This window comes from Rhyacophila brunnea, unplaced genomic scaffold, assembly GCF_057557595.1.
Source record: "Rhyacophila brunnea isolate RB1 unplaced genomic scaffold, BYU_Rbru_1.0 scaffold_2, whole genome shotgun sequence".
Classification (NCBI taxonomy): Eukaryota; Metazoa; Arthropoda; class Insecta; order Trichoptera; family Rhyacophilidae; genus Rhyacophila; species Rhyacophila brunnea.
In genome coordinates this window covers 29,045,163-29,059,378 of record NW_028232859.1, presented here as the reverse complement: position 1 = coordinate 29,059,378, position 14,216 = coordinate 29,045,163, and positions in this window count along the sequence as shown.

The window sequence follows — 14,216 nt, the reverse complement described above, 5'->3', positions numbered from 1 at the left end:
TGTTGACATTTAAAAATATGTATTGATCATAATAATTGTAGAACTAGTGATTTTTTACATATAATTTGAATATATTGATAATTTTAACTAAAGCCCTCAAAAGTTCATCAAGTGTAAATAAGTCCGGCTGCAGGAAAAGCTTCTTAATTCAACGCTTGTACAGTCATCAATAATTATAGAATAATTGAACATTTTTATCACGGATTTTTTCTATTTCAAAATAATATTATGATAATTCATCGCGACAATGACTTAAGTATATAAAAATAAATTTATATTTGATGAAATTTGTCTTATTATTTTTTCACCTCTGTTGGATACACTCAATATAATATTTGCATTTTAGCAGCACATAACTCTTATAATTCATTTTCAAAAACGTAAACGAGTGTGCTTTCTTAATACCGAAAATTCCGGTATTTTGGATTTTTAAAACCGGTATTTCGGTATTGATAAATACTGGAATACCGGTTTTGAAATACCGGTATTGCAATCCCTATTTTCAGTTAACTGGGGTATGCACAGAACACTTCGGAGAGCAGTACTCAACCCAAATTGGTCGGAATGTCTATAACTCACAATTACACACACAGCTCCGGTCCGTGAAATATTCGATCCTTTCGCCACGTCTCGTGGAAAAGTTAAAAATGCACTCCGGTTGGCGAATTATCATGAAAATCATTACCTACATTAATTTACATTTTTAATAAAGTTTTATAAGAAAATTGACATTTTGTATATACTTCTTCTTCTTGGTCGTGCATTCATGGCTGAGGATCGTGACCACATTTAAATTTCGCCATCCTTTGGGCGACCAAGACTTTCCATCCTTTGTATATACATACATATTTTTACAGTCAATAATAAAATTTTGTGTTATTTTGTTAAAAAGTTTTTAGGCGATCATTTCGATAGATTACAATTTTATACGATTCCACAAGATTCAGATTTAGTATTCTAGGATTCGCTTTTCGACATATTCAATGTCTGTGAATATTGTATGATATTACTAATTGAATAATTAGTTAAATTGTAGTAAATAATACATTATTTATAAGTACAAAGCGGTAATGTCCCATGGGGATACATAAATCATGCACTGTTTATATGCGCCAAATAAAGGAAGGAAAAATTATAATACCACTTTTGATATCATATTAAAAACTAGATTTTTTCGCCTGTGGCGCTAAAAACCGTCACCTACCCAAATCTTGAGTTGTAGCGCCTTAACAGATGTTTAAGGACTGTTATTGTATTTGTTCTTGTTATTTTATCTATTTGTTATCGAGGTATGTAGGTTGGAGTTATATAACAAAAAAACTCGCCCACTTTAATATTTTCAGAAAATTATCAATCGCTCCGGTTCATAAGCTTTTTTATTTCGAACGCTGGTAATATGTTCACGAAGTGTATTAAAATTTTCAGGAATATTCATACAGTTTCATTAGTTTTCATGCATCAAAATCATTTGCTACAGAAAACTGATGTTCAAAGTGTACACTTTCAAATATTAAGTTCGTATGCAGCATCAGTGTATGTATTCATGTACAGGCAGGTATGTTTATTTATCGCATACCTTTATGGTGAAATGCACGCTGTTGGTAATTGGATTTTTTACGTTTATGACGCAAATTTCAACGTTCTTCTTTCATACTTATTAAACTAGTAATTTATTTACGCCTCCCTATCTCACAACTGAGTGACCGAAAATTTCTTTTCCGCGATGTTTACGCAGTATCGTACCTACAATTTTGTTATCAAATAAAACTACAAATGTATAAAACGACATTAAATTAAAAACGTTAGTATATCATTTTTTTTAAATGAATTATTCTAATGATTTAACCAGTGCAATGCAGTTAGTGGTATGTACAACTCACCGACTACATAAAATAATATGCATATTTTTAAAGAAAGAAGTCAAAATTTTCCCTTGATACATAATAAGATTGCTTTCATCTATTCATTATTATAATTAGATATCATACAATATATACATACGATGATTGGGGCGAATAATGCAATGGTATCTTGACTTGGCCACTACAACATATTTATTGCATATTACTGCATTATTATGTTAGTAAAGCTGTTGGAAAAAATCTGACTTATTCGGAGGAAATAAAAATATTTATTGATGACAAAAGAAAGTCTATTGATACTAGAATGCAGTATCAGCGATCATACTGCGTTGTATCTTACAAATATGTACGTAATGCAAAGTGAAGAGTGAAGAGTGGCCAAAGTATCTGATGTACAGGGGCACGCCAAACGGGGGTGGTAGAGAGGGATGCGAAACACCCAGGCGGCAGGATTCAATGGGCGGTAAAATTCCGAAAAAAACATATTTTTTTAATGATGTTATTAGTGAATAGTATTTAATTACATACAATAAACTTCACGATGAAAAATAAAATTAATCCATGTCATTAAATATTGTTTTATAAGTTGTGCTTCTGTACTCCATCGATACATATCTAATTCAGAATGTTATACAATTTAATAAGTTAACATAATAATATGTAATAATTTTAGTTATAATAGAATAATAATTGTTTCAATCATTCTCTGACTTTTTGCAATTTTGAGCTACCACCCGGATGGTCGCAACCTTTGGCGCGTCCCTGGGTATGTACATATTATATTATTTCAAATAATAATACAACTAGACTCGTTAGTGAATATACAATTATTGCTTTCTGCGAAATTATCTTGTTCCTTGTCCGATCTGCGATCAATTTAAAATATGAATTTTCATTACTGGTAAAAAGGTCGTAAGTATATCAGTAACAATAATAAGAAAAATAATTCGGTTGATACTCTCACAAAGGACAAAAATCAACGATTTAGATTTTGGAAGAAAGTTTTACAACATTGGATTTATATAATTAAATTTTATGTTATCATCAACCAGGGTCGATTCATTACAAGATATAAGCCTTCCCTAGCTCCTTCTCTTCTAGAATTTTAGTAGGTTTTGTGCCCCTTGGGTACCACTGTATGACTGCATTTGTCCAGTAGCCAACCACCACGGATATGTCTAGCAAATTGCCATCTTATCCTACTTGGTAACCACTAAATAATATCGCATACTGTTGCTTGCTTCCTTATCCATTGTCTTTTTGAGGTCTTTCCTCATTATGTTCAAATGCACCTTTCTGTGCCACGTTGCGTTAGTCGGAGTTTTTAGATTTCTTTAACATGTTATAAAATATGCACTGGTAACACACATTGGTTGCACAATAGTTTTCACTTTAGGTACAATGGTCACATTTGAAGATAATAATCAGGAAATGCGCTTCATGCCCATTTGTTTCTGCTCGCAGATTTCTCAAAATCTCATCACACACACCTCTGTCAATTGAGACCTGTTTTTCGAGATAGACGAGCTATAATAATATTTTTCACACATTGAATTTATAAGGTCACATATTTTATTAGAATTCATTTTTATATATTTACTATTCTCAAAAATGTTATTAATCGCCTCAATTATTAATAAATCAATTTAAATTACAGTTTAATGTTAAGCAAAGAACGTTTAGAATATTTTTACAAGCTATTTTTTGTAATCAAGAAAAAAATACTCTGGTTTATTGGTTATACTTATATAAAATTACGTGGTACTGTGTGTACACGGGGATATTTTAAAAATGTTGATAATCATGTATTATGATACTTCGAAAACCTCGTCATAAAAGCATGTTATCCTATTTCTTCTTATAAAAATAAAAGTAATTGTATGTACGCCACTGTAATAGTCTAAAAGAAAAGCACATGTTTTATGGTTACACCAAGAGGGTTGGTAATATTGAATAAAGGGGACTAGACCATAAACAAAAAAGAGGATTCAAATGTTTCACAGCGATTTTACACGCGTTTTTATGGCAGTTTTTCAACCAACAAAATTTCGGTGGGTTACACTTTTCATGTATGAAAGATTTTGATAAGACGTTTTACGCCTACATAAAGTTTTGCATAAATAACATTTACATAAATTTACATAAAAAATCAGACATGCCATATGAAATTTCTAACATATTATGACCATCACCATTTTTGCTCTAGACGAAACATATTGCCTCTACAATAATGTGGTAAATAACTTAACAGACTTAAAGCTCACTGTTCAACGTGAGTATTAATGCACTCGGGCCATAAATTTGACCGTCACGCATAATTACGCCGCCGGGCAGATGATACGAATATTAAAAAATATATTACTAACTGACTGTTATATTGAAAAAAATGTCACTATAACATTACAAAACCCTCTCATGGTGGTCTTCGAAAAATATCCATCTCCGATACCGTGGAACACGAGTTCTATTAAGAGCGTACATAAGGGAAACGCCAAATAATTTTCAACACTATGTGGAACAAAATTTCGGCCGCGTTGCCATTCGGAGATATAGTCGACCTGTTCGCACGTCAATTTCTTTTGTGATGGAGTCAGATGAATATATTCTTAAATCGTGTAAAGATGACTTAAAAAGGGTCTAGGACGATTTGGCACCGGGACAACTGGACGCCACGGAATTCGAAAATAAATAGACGTTATGTACTTATAGGTACTTTAAAATATTTTATTTTATTATTTATATTTAAATGATTATATTATGATTTAAAAGTTGGTGAGAATGTAAATATGCAGACGTAAACAATGATTTAATCGAGCATATGTTTAAGTTCCAACGAAAAAAGAGTTTTTTATTTTATATAAAGCCTTAGGCATGGTAATTCTCAATTCGCAATAAAGAATACATTATGTTAAGAGTAAAATGAAATAAAACTACTAGTAGTAGATAGAAAATGATTAAAATACCTCATCTACGTTCTGTATACGTGTCTACGATAGTGCGGCGTCCAATTGTCTGGAGGCCAGTCGTCCCACTTCCCTTAAAAACGTTCCGCATGTACTTGATTACGAAAACATGTCAATGAATATACTATTATTATTACGAATATAATAATAAACATAACATAAAAAGGACGCATGTTGAAGTTTTATGACAAATTATATTTCGTTCGGTTCGCGTCCTTTGCACCCGCGACCCGCAATCCGCGCATCGCCTAGTCACGGTCTTTTTAGACCATGCCTCAGCTGAGGTATAGCCTTAATACAATTTCTATATACTATTTGACGGTCAGACGTATACGAATTTAATGATCAGGCGCCTGACAGAGGTCATGGTTAAAAGTCGCGGCAAACATCACCACTCTTCTCACCATTTGTAAATTTGAGATATCATTTATCGTGGATACAATCATTTTTTTGGAACACTCACAGGAGGTTTGAATAAAGCTGCTGGAAATATTTCTAGGTGTGTTTGATCCAGTGCAAGGGCCCAATGGGTTAGTTGTATTTCTAATACCCATATTTGAAAAAAATCTGTTAATATAAGCACCACTCTTTAGTTTAGACTCTTTAGAGGTTCATATTTTGCGCGTATAGTTTAAATACAAGATAATAATTTTGTTATGACCACTTCTGCAGAACTGCAAAAATATCATTTGATTATACGGATTGGAGTCTCTCGTATTGAATAATTTACGCCAGCATTTAAAAAAAATCTACTCTTGATACGAAGATACCTAGTATAATGTAATAAGCTTTACTCAATTTCAGAATAGCGGAATAAGAAAACAACGTCATTGGAGATTTTAATTAATTTGGTCTACATTGTATAAGTTTTATTACTACTAGTGTGCAAAATAATAATGAAAATAGACCGGCGTAGAAATATAAATCGTTACGGTGACCATGTATAGCTTTTTCTTGGAAAGTTCACCTAGTCTGGTAAGTAGGTACTTAAGTAAAAAAAATATTAATTAATACAATGGAAGGAAAAATAAATTATTAGAGTGATATTGCATATTAGAATAATGAATAATAAATGATGTACACGTCAGTAGTAGGGATTCCAATCCTGGGATCCCGAGCTATTTTCGATACCTATGAATCCCGGGATTGATAAATATAATCCCGGGATTTCGGGATTGATTTTTTTATCAATTTTTATGGAAAATAAAATAAAAGCGAAAATATAACAGAAAAAATACTTTTAATAAAAAATAACTACATTAGAAATAAACTGAGTTTGAATGAAGTTTGATTTATACTCAAGTGTAAGTTGCCGATTCATTTTATTTTTTCACATAAATTATTAAAAATAGAAAGATTGGAAAAAAAACAATGCTTCGCACTTTTAACAAAGTAATTCCACCACGGTATCACACGTTTTACGGCAGTTTCATATTTGGCTGACTAATTAGATCAGCGGAAAGGCCATAAGTACACCATGATTTGCTTTACTATTTTAAATCTCTCTAATCCATTCATTAAGTCTTTACTATCAGAAACAGCAATCTCATATTAAATGCACATTAAGATTTATATTACAATATTATTTACTCCGTTAAACTTGTGTATTTCCAAGATTGAACGTATACGATTTTAACAATAAATGTCTTAAATAGTATAAATTATACAAGATTTAATTTTGACCGATTTTATCAATGTTATTTGTAAAAATAAAAATTTTGTATTAACAATGGAAAAAATGCCAATCCCGGGATTGTCAAATTGTAATCCCGAAATCCCGAGATCAGAATTTTGGCTCGGGATTGGATTCCCTAGTCAGTAGTATCTAAATATTTCAATCAGTTGATATTGTGTATGGCGTATGCCGTTACAATTATATTCTACGCCTACGATGGCCGAGCGGTTACGCGTCAGGCTTATCATGCCGTGGATCTGGGGTTAGAATTCCAGGTCTGAAAATGTACTTGTTGTTTTTCAATATGTGTACTGGTCCCAGAGTATGCACCTAATATGTTGAGCAATTGGAAAATACCCATTTCTCGTGAAAACAGACATATGTTAATACAACTTTCACTCTATGGAGGCCCATATGATCTTCTTATATCATGCATCTATATTCTATATCTCAAGTATATGTAGGTATTTCATATAATATTATTGGAAACATAATATCTTTATCCTATGTACCTACATACTTTCATAGTGAGATCCACTATATTGATTTTCCTACGAGTAGTAGGCCGGAACCGACTTTGGGTACTCTTATAACTGAGATTTTATGTTTTGGTCAAAATTAGCTGTTGTAGTCACTTTATCTGAGTATATTTACCCGGTCGCAAAAAATTAAAGCAAAAAGGATCGTGCGCCAGCAACAGAAATAACAACAGTCGGACTTTTTATTGACATCTTTATTGAGGCCGGTGATCTGATTTTTATTTACAATCATTTATATTCATATTTTTTATAATAATTATTGAATTTGGTCATTCATCTCTTGCACACGATGGATATGTTGTCCGTCGTTATATCGGATTAATGTAATTGTCATTTTTAAAGAAATACCTTTCCATTTTGATTTATCAGTATAATATGCAGTAGTATTATAATCTAAATAAAAATCATACGACACGCGGATGCTTGAAAATGGGACTTCATGTTTGAAAAACCTAAATAAATGTTTCAACAAAAATACAAGATTAGTTCTCTCAAGGAGCAGGGCCATGTATGACTATTGCCAAGACGATGCTGACATTAAGAGCGTACATAAGTGAAACGGCCAAAAATTTTCAACAGTATGTGGAACGAAATTTCGCAGTCGCTGCCAGTTGGAGAGAGACCTGTTCGCACGTCAATTTGTTTTGTAATGGCGTCGGAGGAATATATTCTTAAATCGTGTAAACATGACTAAAAAACGTTCCGCATGTACTTGAAAAAGAAAACATGTCAATGAATATACTATTATTATTACAAATATAATAATAAACATAACATTAAAAAGACGCATGTTGAATTTTTATGACAAATTATATTTCGTTCGGCTCGCGTCATTTGCACAATCCGCGCATCGCCTAGTCACGATCTTTTTAGACCATGCCTCAGCTGAAGTATAGCCTTAAAAGAAACGAATGAATGCGAAGAAGAATAAATTTGTAATTATGCATACATTCTAAATACATTATCACCACGGAACTGAGTAAAACTGATAACCTCATTGAAAGTATGTACCTACAATTATTTTATTATTGTGATTCTTAATTATAAAAAGAAAATAAAATATTGAAATAACTCTCACCTTGTTATCTTAACTAGATAGTCTAGATACTAAAATATAATTAAGTGATACTTTATAGCTGACATATCACGAATTCGACCATAGATGCGTAAATCGTTACCAAAGCCTTGTAACAAAGAAGGGTAGTAGAAAATTTATCATTGGTATATAATGTAACATTTCCATGTTATCGTTAGCTGGAACCAGTATATAATGTGGATTATCCTAAATAATATGTTGGAAAACAGAACCGATTAGGTTTGAATTAATTAAGTCTATGTACCAAACTCATGAATTAAATCCCTGTCATGGTTAGACTGCGTAGAAAGAGGTCCAGCATCCTTATAGCTAAATGAGTGAAAGCGATTTGTGATAAAGTGGGCCGTCTCACGAACTCAGCCAATACTTATTATAGTGCCAATGATGAATTCATTATAAATTTAATTTTATGAACGCACTAATCCTTATTATTATTCTAATTAAATATAGAACAATTATATTCAAAACATCATTATATAATAGTAGTGTTGTTATATTTGACAATTAGGGTCAGCGCCCAGTTGCCGCATTTACGCGGTGGCTTGCGGCAAACGCTCAGTGAAACCGTAGATTAAAGTTATCTGCCGCAGTCTACTGCAAGCTGTCGCGTGTATGCGGCAACTTGCGGTGATATGGACGCTTAACCTAAGAGAATGCAGTTAAAATATTGTATACATGTTTAGATACACTTTAAAATCATTATTTCTTAATTAATACCTACTTTGTATAAAAGCTAAATTGAATACTATTTTTTTTAACAAAATTTAGCAATAAAAAAATGTATATTAATACCGATTTTCTTTCGTGTACTTAATGCTATACCTCAGTTGAGGCATGGTCTAAAAAGATCGTGGCTAGGCGATGCGTGGATTGTGCAAATGACGCGTGCCGAACGAAATATAATTTGTCATATAAATCCAACATGCGTCCATTTAATGTTCTGTTTATTGTACTATTAGTAACAATAATAATATATTCATTGACATGTTTTCTTTTTCAAGTAAATGGGTGCCTTTTTTAGCCATCTTTACACTATTTAAGAATTAATACTCCCGTCGCCATCACGAAACAAATTTACGTGTTCACAGCTCAACGTTCGCTCTCCGATTGCCAGCGAGTCCAAAATTTCGTCGCACCTGTAGTTGAAAATTATTTTCCGTTTCACTGTACCGTCTTAATCAATCGGAATCAAATCAACTTGGGGGAATAAAGAGTGCACTGGGGTATTAGGATTTTGGTGGTTGAAATGAATGATAGATATATGTAGCAAATTCGTGTATTTTATTTGTACAGTACAATTCCTAGAATATCATAATTTAATGATTCAACGATCCAGTTGACGGTTGAATATAAACGTTTTCCGTTTAAATAGAAGGTATGTATTTTGGAGGGAAAATTTCTCGGTTCGCTTGAGAGCGATAAATTCCATAGTCGATATATTTGTAGGCGACAATCAGCCGTTCGTTTGAGGGATTTTAGGTGGAAATTTACAAAAGGTGGAATAACCCTATTCACTGCTAACACAATGGGCTTTGTTCGGATAAAAATGTTGAGGACCATAGAAATTGCTTCATGAGCAAAGGTACGACATTGTACGTACCTACCTGTTTAAATCATATATGTATAGTATAATAACTACGTGATTCATTATGTTAGGCTACCTTGTTCTGTATCTATGCGAACTATTTATATGATGTAGAATTTCTTGTATGTAAGTAATAAAGTTATTGGTCTGGAAAGGTTTTTAGAGAATAAGGGATGAGAAATTGTTTAGGTTCGTAGGAATGAAATATTATTCGTACCTAGTTAATTTTAATCAAACAGATGTGTAGCATACTTATCAGCTAACATATAATAATCATATATCTATCCACTGCTGATTGATGACCTCTTCAAGCTGCTTCCACTTCTCTCGGTCCTGTGCGTATATATCGTAAAACCATTTCTTATGCATTAAGCCAAAATTCCATAGACAGACTTTGCCTGTCTGCCACGATCAGCACTGATCGTGAAAATGTCATTTTGGATTGTTCCCTAGAGTCGTGGCCAAAATAAAATAATTCATATTTCTGGTGTTCAACTCATTCTGCATATGAGAGTAAACTGTTTAGTATTGCTATATATATATATATATATATATATATATATATATATATATATATTAGTTTGTTTATAATTGTTAACAAAACTAACAACTGAGTCAATATTAATTGTCAAATCAAGCATCAACCCGATCAAGTTGGTGGCTGAATTGTTCCTTGTAATTATTATTATTTAAAGTCAACCATTGCTCACGGTGATCGGCATGGATCGGCAAGTCTGTTAGTTTTGCAAGTCTGCTGGTGTAAATTAGACCTTTAGATGGTTATTTTTTTTAAATGAATGATAGTAACGGAAATAGGCATTTAATCACCTATGGTAGTACAAAATGAGCCCCCTATGTAATAATAAAAATGGTATTTAAATTACGTTTTTGCACAAATGTAGGTACATATAGTACTTACTCACTATAGGCCAGATCTTCTGAGTCTGCCTTTTCTCTTCGTTGAATATCGCGAAATGGGGACGTTTACCCAAGTATGTATTATTAAGATTATATTATTCTTGTAATACTTATAAAAACGTGTAATTTACATGCTTAGTGTTATAAAAAATAAGATTTTAGACAAGTCGTATGATATAATTTTGAAAACATTTCTTATTGTGACTAGTTTAGTTAGTTAACTTTAAATTTAGTTTAAACACAGCACGATGCTTAGTAAATTTAATAAGCACGGCGCATTTACTTATATCTGGGAAATGTTAAATTAATTGAACAATTCGCAAGTATACCACAAGATTACATCCAAGTACGGTGATTACTGCGTTAAAATAAAATAGTCGGTAATAATATAATTTGACAAGTATGTAGGTATTCCATTGCGGTAACGGTCGAGTCTGAAAATTATTCAGGAGCGCTGAAAATATCTGGAAGGAGATAACAAAAGTAATGAATACGATCCCGGTCGGCGGAAGGTATGATGCAGTCTATTATATGTGAGCTATGAATATCATTTATTATTGTACTCGAGAATTAAACACCTCATGTTTAGAATTATTTCATAATACGTGAATAAGACGCACGCACCCTATGGCATATAATAACTACATGCCTAAACTATAATTCAATTATTTTTTTAATGTTGATTTTTAAGAATTTTTCATTAAAAATAAATACATAACACGCAATAACCTCAAATATTATATAAGAAAAATCCTTGATTTTTTTTCATCGACTAGAATTCGAACATCAATAGGCGGCCACAGACGGACAGTTCTCGTAACAGGTTGAACATGGCACAGACAATAACTGTTCAATAACTGTACGTTAGTGGCCACACCACAGATCAGTTTAACTACCCCATTTAAATCTGTCGAACTGTCAACAGACGTGCCCATATACGTACAGTTATTGTCTGTGGCAGAGCAAGTGTCAAAAACTATGGAGGTTAAGTTCGCGGAGATATTACACAGGAGTATTGTTTCAATTAGTTTTAGGTAAGGTATACTTGAACGATGATACACGAATAATTTTACTTTGAATTTATTATGGTTATAATTGTTTTTATTAGAAACAAATTGACATAAAATACACACCTATGACGTTGGTAAAATAAATCATGATTTCGCTAGTGGATAATATAAAATATAATCTTTTCTTTTGAATAAATTATTCCCTTTAATGGACAGTATTAATTTAGTAAGAAAACGGTAATATTTATAAAGGTATTGATTTTATATACAATAAATTTAAACATGCCACAAAATTATATTTACATCAATCATCAGTATAATAATTAATTATTATGATATTATTAAAATATAATATACTTAAATTTGATTTAGATTTAGCGACATTGTCATTCACAATTAGGTATATTAATTTATGTTGTGAACGTCTTAAATTAATTATTTGTAATATTCACTACATACAATAAATAAAATTTGAGTACTGAGTTATTAGTCTATATTTTCACAATAACTTAATATTTATAATGCTCTCTAAAATTTTAACATTTATATTATATTGTATAAAATAATATGTTTACATAAATAACTATAACTTTGTTTTACTCTCGTAAAAATAAATAAAATATAATATTTGCGATCTCCGCGTACATAATATTATTATATTTTTAATAATAAATGAATTTGTATTTTATAACAAGCAACACCAGCCGTAGTTGTATCGCGCGGTATATTCTACTTTACGTTACCGACATCTAATGTCACTCGAGAACTTTCGGCTAGTTGAAATTCCAACAGTTTTACAAAAACACGGGAGTGGGGGGTCGCTGGCAGTTTGAACATGCCACACATCTGATAGGTCAAAAAGTGTCCGTCTATGGGCGCAGCAGATTATCTACCAAAGATAACTGTATGGCCGCCATTACGTATTAACTGGCATGTTCAACCTCTTACGAGAACTGTCCGTCTATGGCCGCCTAATATGTTCAAATTTCCACAAGGTTCAAGATTTTTTTATACTCATGTTTTTGAGGTTATTCTCAGTTATATTAGATGTAAAACCAGAAAGTTACGGTCAAATCTATTGCAGATGTTGATATGAAAATTTGTCTACTAGCTCTTCTCTTTAGATGAATATTATTCCAGCTACCAGAGGCACCAAACGAAAAAATACGAAGCTTATAATTTGAGACATTTTTTTCATAATTATTCAAATTATGTATATAAAAACATTAAAATGAAATATTTTTTATTTTAATTCGAAGATAAATTTACAATTAAAAAACTGAATAAGATATTACTATTACATATTATTTTACGGTATTTTTTAACGTACAGAAAAGATTTTTGATAAATTTATAGTTTTAAGATTTTTTATATTTATTTTAAAAAACATCGATTTTTATAAAAAAAATAAAAATGTGTGTAACTTGAAATCTTTCTTATTTATGTCAAATATAATTTTAGTATGGTCACAGTATTGATGCCAAGTAGAGTGTTCACAATAAAAAAGCTAATACCATGCCAGTCATGACCTTTAATGTTGTGAATCGTAACTGTAATAAAACTTAGATCGTAGCTTTGAAATATTTTGATAGACCTTGAAATGAATCATCGATGAATTCTACTTACCATAACAATACTCTCAATACTCTGCATAATTTAGCATTTTCATTATTTAGTATTGACTAAGACAATAAGAATTTCTCTCAGACTTACAATCAGAGTGCGAATGAGGATAGATTACAACAATAATTATTTTTACACAGCACAGCCATGTTATAACCCTGGAGTTTTGAGGTTAACTTCATATTTGACCAATATATAGTATGTAAAATATATGCAGGTCGCTGATAAATAAAATAGTATTACATTTACTAGTGATATTTACTGTATGCAAGCTATTTAGAACGGGGTGTATGTATTTCATTAATTCTAGGTTTTGAGACAACTTTTAGATAAGATGTATTTTAAATATATACTCATTTTTCGGAAAACCTCATCACTATCAGAAATAATATGTCGGCGGATTTTAAGATATTAATATATTGGAATGTATTTAAAGAAAGATGCGACATTGCGCACAGTTTTGATTTATGACTCCCAGTCGAAGCGGCTTTTAATGTGGGACTGGGCTTAGTATCGGACATCATAAAAATGATGTCGCATATGGTAGGAAAAAATATCTTCATCAAGTTGAAAAAATCTCAAAGTACAGTGACGAACCTATGGCTAAGGACACGATTAGGTCATTTCTATTCTTCTATAATGACGAAGAATAATATATCCCCAAGCAATGAGTAATACAATAAAGCCTTTAGAAAATACGTTTACCGGAAATCTTTTCTTTGTATGGATTAAAAGTAGGTGTAAAGACGTAGTCAAGTCAGAGAACTCTAGAGTTAAAAAGACTATGTATTTTATTGAATGGAATGGGTTGCAAAAAACCAAACTTCAACTGCTTGGTTATGTTAGGCGAAGTAATAAATCAGCACTGCTTTGATTAGTCATACATGGGGGACAAAGGAAGACCAGGAATGCAAATTTATCTGAAGAATTTAAACCAAAATGAAG